At 44.9% G+C, this 7,657-nt stretch overlaps 1 protein-coding gene across 4 annotated transcripts in view; it reads right to left on the bottom strand.

The window, feature by feature from the left end:
• Window positions 1-7,426, bottom strand: part of Cald1 (caldesmon 1) — a 202,237-nt gene extending 194,811 nt beyond the window's left edge. For 2 of the 4 annotated variants that reach the window (XM_023713558.1, XM_023713561.1), the window contains exon 1: window positions 7,101-7,417. The gene's annotated coding sequence lies outside the window, so the exon portion shown is untranslated. Of the gene's footprint in view, window positions 1-7,100 lie in introns of all 4 variants that reach the window. The other 2 variants (XM_023713563.1, XM_023713560.1) reach the window with 2 other exon arrangements.
• Between the last annotated feature and the right edge of the window lie 231 nt (window positions 7,427-7,657).

Raw genomic sequence — 7,657 nt, 5'->3', positions numbered from 1 at the left:
AAAAAAAAAAAAAGCCAAAAAAACAACCCAGCACGTATCGCATAAGACATATCACTTACTCAGCTTGCCAAAAGCACCTGTTGGGTATACAGTGGCCTTCCAAGGTTCCAGGTACCAGACATTGGGAACCCTACAGTGATGAAGTAAAAATCATGGCCCTTGAGTAGCCACAGCTCTTTTCTTCCACAGCCTTGCCATTGGTCATTTTTAATGACGGCACTTTTTTCTCCCCTGTGAGCTTACACTCAGTCTTGGAAGACTTCTTAGCATACCAATGGGCTGGCCCTGGCAGACAAATGAAAAACCCCGTGTCCTCACTGAGCTGTATTAACGCAAGTCCTGCCCAGTGTGCAAATCCTGTCAGCCTAAGGATCCAGTTCTGCCCCCTCAAAGTGCCACAAATATCTTTTCGCATCTCCACATAAAAGTCCACCAAATACCAGAAGGTATCCGTGCCCCTGTTTTCTTTCCGGATCCCTTATCTCTTTTACTGCTGTCTTGCTCTCCTGCCCACCTTTGGCCTTCGATGCACACTCCTGGCTGTGCATTTGTCAGTGTCTCTCTGAAGAGTGGCCCAGTGCTCACAATGTGATCTGAACTGGCTGGATGCAGAGCTTTGGCTGTCCTATTGGCCACCGCAGCGGGTGTTCGGTAAATGGAAGAATGCAGGGCAAATAGTGCTTAGACCCGACATTTCCACTGGTGAAGAGTCCACTGTTTCTTATGAACTCTGCTTACTGCTGTGGCTTACGCTGAGATGTATTTTTATTTATTAAAATTCATTCAATGTGCTGCATCTGAAGGTTTTCAGAAGTTTCTTTTCAACAACAACAACAAAAAAAATGCTCAAAGTGCTTTTCACTACAATTTTTCTAGATAGTTCTCTTCTTTGTAGGCATTGGTGGGGTAAGATCCATTTCTCTTAAGACTGCCTCATTGGACTGTGCCCTGGGGAAGTCATCAAGAATGGTATGACCTTGGCACTAAGTATTTGTCTGTCTAGAAATTCATTCACATAAAATTCCTAGTAATATCCCTTGAGAGCTTCTGGGCTTTTTAACTAATCTGCCTTCCACACCCCATTTTTGTCTTCTAACTAAAATTGTCTGTTGGGCACTGAGCCATAACTGATTGGAAAGGGTGGCTGCCAGGCCAACTGGTAGAGTCCTTTCCAGAGGTGTGCTGCTGCCTTTGTTGCCCTCCTCAGCCAGGAAGACAGCAGGCATTAGCTGAGCTAACCAGGTCTTTTCCCTCAGAGTTGAACCCAGAAGTACAGAATTTGACTTAGAGCAATGGAATTATGGGAGGCATGAGATGAATGTTCAGTGCAGACTCACAGTTCTGTTTATACCACTCCCTTTGAAGTCTGACAGTGTGTTGACTTCTGGATTTCCTTGGGATTCCATTTCTTTATTATTTCATGTCTTTTATGATCCTATCTTTTTACTTGAGCTACTGAAGTTTGCTAAAATCAGGATCTCTTCTAGCTGAACACCTTCACCAAGTGCTCCCATATCTTGCTCCCATAATTCATCTTACCTATCTGACACTGTCTTACTAGTAAGATCTTGCTCTCTAAAACTATGCCTGGCTTCTGATTTCTACTATTTGTCCTGTATTCACCCACCAGAAACTCACTACAGTTACAGTTTGTGCCTAGATGTCCCTCCAAAACCTCATGGACTCATAGGTGGGGTTTTCAGAGCTGGTTGGATCTAGGATGTGTGATACTGGGATTAAGGGTGTGTGGTACTAAAGGAGTTCACTGATTGGAATTAGAATAGTTTTGGGTGTGAATAATTGAAGTCCCACCCTAGATGTGGGTGGCACCAATCAGTAGGCTTAGCACCTGGATGCAGTAAGAAGGGAGAAAGGGAAGCAGGCTGCTGCTTCCTGCCCTGCCGTGAACTGCTTCTCCTCTGTCATGCCCTTTTGCTATGCTGCCTTGCCTTGGAGCCAGTAACCTTGGACCAAAACCTTTACAAACTGTGAGCTAAATAAACCTCTTTTAACTCTGAGTGTCTCGTATTTTGCATCAGCAAAAAGAAAAGTAACTAAGACAAGGGCTCAGACTGTTTTGGTACTTCCCATCTCTTCCTCTGGGGGAGAGGGCTCCTAGAGGAACAAGTATCTTTACTGTTCACTGGCTCTTGGTCCCTGTGGGCACTTGGCCCACACCTGCAGGTCCACAGTGCACAAATGACCCTCGCCTAGCTCCCCAGAAAGTATCTAGAGAGAAGGAAGAAGAATGTCACATGTGGGTGTAAAGGAATCAGTTACATATTCCTACTTAATGTGTTCCTTCCCAAGTAAGATAATTTCCTGTGAGTCAAGTGGTTTCATCCTCCTATTCAGCAGACAATGCTGGAACCCTCTGGAAATGATTAAAATACAACTTATCTTCAATTGTCCATCATTTAAAAAAAAATACACATCAAAATGACTGCTTACAAAAAACACATAACCTATTACAATACTCTTAAAAATCATTTTCCCGTAACTGTTCTCTCACCGTTCCTCAACAACCCTTTATGAAGCTCTTGGTGCTCTCATGACACACACTTAATTGCAGCCTTCCTGAGTTTCCCTAACCCTCACAAATTCTCCATAAAAACTGCCTCCTCTCTGGAGATGGTCTCCCTTTCTTCAGAATTCAGGGTTTCTGAGGCAATCTCCTCCTACACATCTATATATTTCTCTCCTACTTCCTTCCTCCCTTCCTTCTCTCCCCTTCTTTCCTTCCTCCCTCCCTTCCTCCCTTCCTCCTCCTCCCTCTCTTCCTCCCTTTCTCCCTTCCTTTCTTCCTCACTCCCTCCCTCCCTCCTGCCTCCCTTTCTTCTCTCCCCTCCCTCCCTCCCTCCCTCCCTTCCTCTCTCCCTCCTCCTCCCTCTCTTCCTCCCTTTCTCCCTTCTTCCCTTCCTTTCTTCCTCACTCCCTCCCTCCTGCCTCCCTTTCTTCTCTCCCTTCCCTCCCTTCCTCCTTCCCTCCCTCCCTTCCTTCCTTCCTCCTACACCTAGAGATAGGAACACCTCCAAGCCCATGCTGATTGGTGCCAATCTTGCCCACTGTGGGAGTCCTGGCTTCCCTTCCGTCCCTCCTCTCCCCAGCTCAAGGTATCTCACTGGCCAGTTATGAAAGGCAGGTTTACACGGAACCTAAAGGTTCAAAGATTTGCCAGATTCACAGAGGTTTTCATATCAGGGAAGAACAACAGGCCAGCAGTAGGAAGGCCGATCCCTTCACCTCTTCCCATAGTCTGTGACACCCTCCTCCACTTCTGATGTCTACAAACTTTCCCCACAGCTAGCCAAACAGACATTTTGGGGACAGAATCAGAGTGGCTCCTTGCTTCAGAAAATGCTTTTACATCAGTTCTCTTTTTCCTTAACTTTCTGCCTTCTTCCCCCAATGTGAGAAGCGGCTTTCTTCTATCTCAATATATCTGTACTATCATCTGTGAGTGCTCTGCTTCAGTCAGTTTTCACCTTGGATGAGGAAAGCTCCATGTTTGGGATGGGAAGGGAGAGTTGGTGGCATGGAGGACTGTGGGGAAGGAGTCAGGGATGGCACCAGGGCTCAGTCAAAGTTGGGAGTATTCAAGTCTGAGAGCAGTCGAGATGAGATGCAAGCTCCCTGGAGGGGTCTGGTCTCAATAGGAACAGGAACCACAGCCAGGTGCTCCTGATTACCTCATCCTGCCCACAAGGCCCGGGCTTGACATGCTGGGATTAATTCCATGCTTCTGGCTGGAGGCAGAGAAGCTGCTTCATTTACTAAGGTCTTTCTGTTGTCAGCACTTTTTCACTGGTCTTCTGGTCATCTGTGTCCTTGGAGTTCCAGGTTCCTAGCGATTGCCGGGGGCCACTCATGGGCCCCCTTAACGGACTCCCTGAATTTGGGTCCTCCTGGTGTCTAATCCTCGAAGCTGAACTTCAGATAACATTGAGATAGACAGGACTCTGGGCTCAGGATTCCAGAAAGTACCACTCAAGAGTCCTCAGATATGGAGAAGGAAGAGACAATGAGAGATACTAGGTAAAAAGTAGAGGATGCGAGTCACAATGGGCAGCATGTTCAGGAAGCTCAAATTCAGAGTAGGTCAGGATATACACAGGGTAGGGGAGCAAAAGGCCTCATCTCATTTTAACCAGTGCAAGGTCTAGGAGAAGCATTCCAATGCCCATTCTACAGATGAGGCTAAAGAGTTGATGACCTCAAAGGTCAGGCTATTTAAGCAGAGAAGCCAGAACTAGGACTGAGGGCTCATCTTGGTGCCCACAGTTAAGCCCGAGCTCAAAATATCTGCTTCAACCACCCAACTACTCAAAACCTATGGCCATCTGCTCTAGCTTGACACATGACTTTCTGTTAAGAAGCTAATGGTTCTATTTTCAGGCTTTCAGAGATTTTTTTTACCCAGAAAACCCCTTTCTAAAGTCTCCAGAATTCTTTGGCAGCATCTTTCTAACCTCCTCTTTAGTCCTACCATGCTATTTGCATTCCACTTTGTCAGCATTTCCCCCGTCCCCCCACCATGGCCTCACATTTCTGAGCCATGTGACAGACACCATGCAGATGGGAGCTGCCTAAGGCCTTCTCATCCCCATCTCTAAGTTAGTTTCCGTCTTGCTACAGAATGACTAACTAGTAATCAGACTTCCATGAAAATAACAAATGGAGACAATTATGTGTGCTTTTTAAGAGAAGGCCTACTGAAGTGCATTTCGTTCATCAAAATAGAGATGACCCAGCCCACGTTCTGGAACTTTCCATGGCACGCCGGCCCACATTCTGATGCTTTCTAGGGTGCGTCACAAGACCAACCTAGTCAGTCCATCTGCAGGGAGTAGGAGGTGCCCAGGTGCTTCCCTGGGAGCCAATCAGAATTGCTAATAGTATACTGTCTGGGAATAGTTTCGTGTATTTAAATCTTTCATATTTTGAACCTGTTTCTACGTTTGTCTTATAATGCGAATTGTGCTTTTATTTAAGACAAGGACCTTCACTGAATTTTCAAATTACACATTCAACTAGTTTTAAAGGTGGTGGAACCAGCCCTAACTTCCCTGTGGGGCATTCATTGTATCTTTCTTCTTCTTCTTCTTCTTTTTTTTTTTTTTTTCTAGGTTTAGTTATATCCTTGAACTCACTTTGTAGCCCAGGGTAGCTTTGAACTCACAGGGATCCCAAGTGTTGGGATTACAGGAGTGGGCCACCATACCCAGCTCCTGCGGGTTTTAAAGTCAGTTATCTCTAGAAATTAGTTTTGTTTCAGAATTTTGCCATTATATTTCTCCCTGTCAAATGATTTTAATAGAATGAAGGTTCTCATTCTGTAGTTTCATTGTGTTCTGTTTACCTTCCTATTTGGGGAGATCCATTCTAGCTAATAGAGAAAAGGAGGAAAATAAAGTGAACTGCCTGAAGTTCAACACAAACTTAGATCAGCTCGCTTTAGCCTTAGCCCCAGGAGAACACAAAGGATGTTGTTACAGAAAATGTGTTACCTTGGGTGTGGGGAACACCAGGGGAGGACAGGAGTGTCACAGAATCCCTGAACAGTCAGGGATCCTGTGATGTTGGTTTCAAAATGGAATTTATCTTCAAATCCCAAGATTATTGATTTCCTTCCAAATTGCATGATCTACATGGTTTAGAGAACTGTTGAAAAAAAAATTGCTTTCCATATTTTGATTGACATTAAAAACACTGTGAAAATAGTTTGGAACTTGATCTCTTTGAGGGAAAGACGATAATCAAGCTATAGCTTTCCCCTGCAGCTTTGTTCTCACACATACTCAGAACCATTCCAGGGAGAGAAATTCACAGAGAAGCCTGTTCTCATATATCACTTCTAGAAGGAGAAAGAGGCATTCTCAAGAAATTGTCCCTCAACTCCTAAATACAAAGAGAAAGGCCATTAAATGACTCTCACCCCCAAACTATGGTATTTCATAGGCTAGAATCCAATGGAATCAGTCACTGGGTGTCTTTCACATCTAGGTTGTTAAAAATGACCAGGTTCACCCCTCTTCCCCCATGCTGCCTCATCTTTGCTTCAGTTCTAGCCATACATGTCTGGCTTCTCCGAACAAGCTAGGAGGGTTTTACTATTTCAGTTTACAAGCCCATCTGCATAGTCGTGTTACCAGGAGGGATCCAAGAATACCAACCACTTTGTTCTCATCCACTTTCTTGACCATGTATTGCCACAGCACTGAAACTCCCCCGCCCTTTACAATAAGGTCTTTCTAAAAGGAGTTACCGACTACTACCGGCTAGCTTCTTGTACTTCTGTTTAAGATGCCCAAATACGTCTATCTTGAAATTAAAGCCTGTCCGCTTCCTTTCTGGAACGCATTTCAGATATAGATCTTTTCAAGTTCCCTAGGCATACTCAGGCACACTTTCAAACAGAAAATAAGACTTAAGAAATAGTTTGTTAGGAGCTGTAAAAGCACACCCACTAGTATATGTATCCTTTTTGTTATTAAGTTTTATATAGGAAATAGAACACAGTAAGCATCTTCTGTCTTAGCAAATATCCGATCAATGACATTAACTCAACTGGCAGTGGTGCTAGAATCCTCCTCAGACCTTATTTTCTTGCAGGTTTGAAAGTATTCATGAATACTTACTGCAGAATAACATAGAAATACCTTTGGTTAAAGAGCTATCACTCTTTTGGTTCCTCGTTAACTAAAAATTGTTGCCATTATTTTTAAAGCAAAACCTTTTAAAGTGCCTGATAATACAAGATGCAGGAGAACCCTCTAGGTGAACAGACTGCTAACCTTGGCCTGTAAAACATTTCCCCACCTCTGTCTCCCAAACAAAAGACCACCCTAACCAAAGTTCCCAGTGCCCCCAGAACACAAGTTATTGTAATCACTTCTCTTAACCCGTCTCTAGAAACAAAATCTGAAATCTCATCCTGTTTGTCTTCCGGCAACATTGGCAGGGCAACGGACGTCCAGACCAGTTCTGGGAATTTGCGTGCTTTATTGCCTTGAACAGTCTTGGCTAGGAATGCTGACTGCGACTGGAGACGGTCCCCAGCTTCTCTGAAGGAGAGAAAAAGAAAAACCCCCATTCCTTACCTCCGTGAGGCTGCAACTTCTTCCAGAGGACAACGCTGGAAAGGAAGGACTGATTCCTTTAAGGGAGAGCACAGCGAGAGAGCAGTAGGCAGGCAGGCAGCCTAGCGCACAGCACAGTGCCCTACTCAATAAAACTGCAGACCGCCCTTCTTTGGCCCCTCCCCGAAGTCCACGCTAAGCGAACACATAGCCCCTATGTTTACAGTCACAGGCGGTGGTATGCATTGTCTAGCAGTTTTTCTAATAGGCAGCCAATGACGACACCCAGCCAAGGTAACGCAGTCTGCCTGAGCAGATGCCTGTCATTCCCTAAGCATGCTCAGGAAATCACTCATCAGAAAAACCAAGACCTAAAAAGCTCTGAAACTGCAAGCAGGCTGCCAAAACCAGCCTGCTCCATGCCCTTTTTTGGTTATCCTTAGCAGAGCCTCTGGAAGTGGATCCATTGTCAGGAACAATCATGAGAAATGTGAATCTTGGAGAAAGAGGCTGTCTTGTAGAACACAAATGGAGCTTTAGAGAGAAAGCACAGCCTATGAGATGAGAAGCTAGCGTTA

Source organism: Octodon degus, unplaced genomic scaffold, assembly GCF_000260255.1.
Source record: "Octodon degus isolate 3935 unplaced genomic scaffold, OctDeg1.0 scaffold00032, whole genome shotgun sequence".
Classification (NCBI taxonomy): domain Eukaryota; kingdom Metazoa; phylum Chordata; class Mammalia; order Rodentia; family Octodontidae; genus Octodon; species Octodon degus.
Note: the sequence above shows the minus strand (reverse complement) of the source record. Positions and strands in the feature narration are given on the sequence as shown.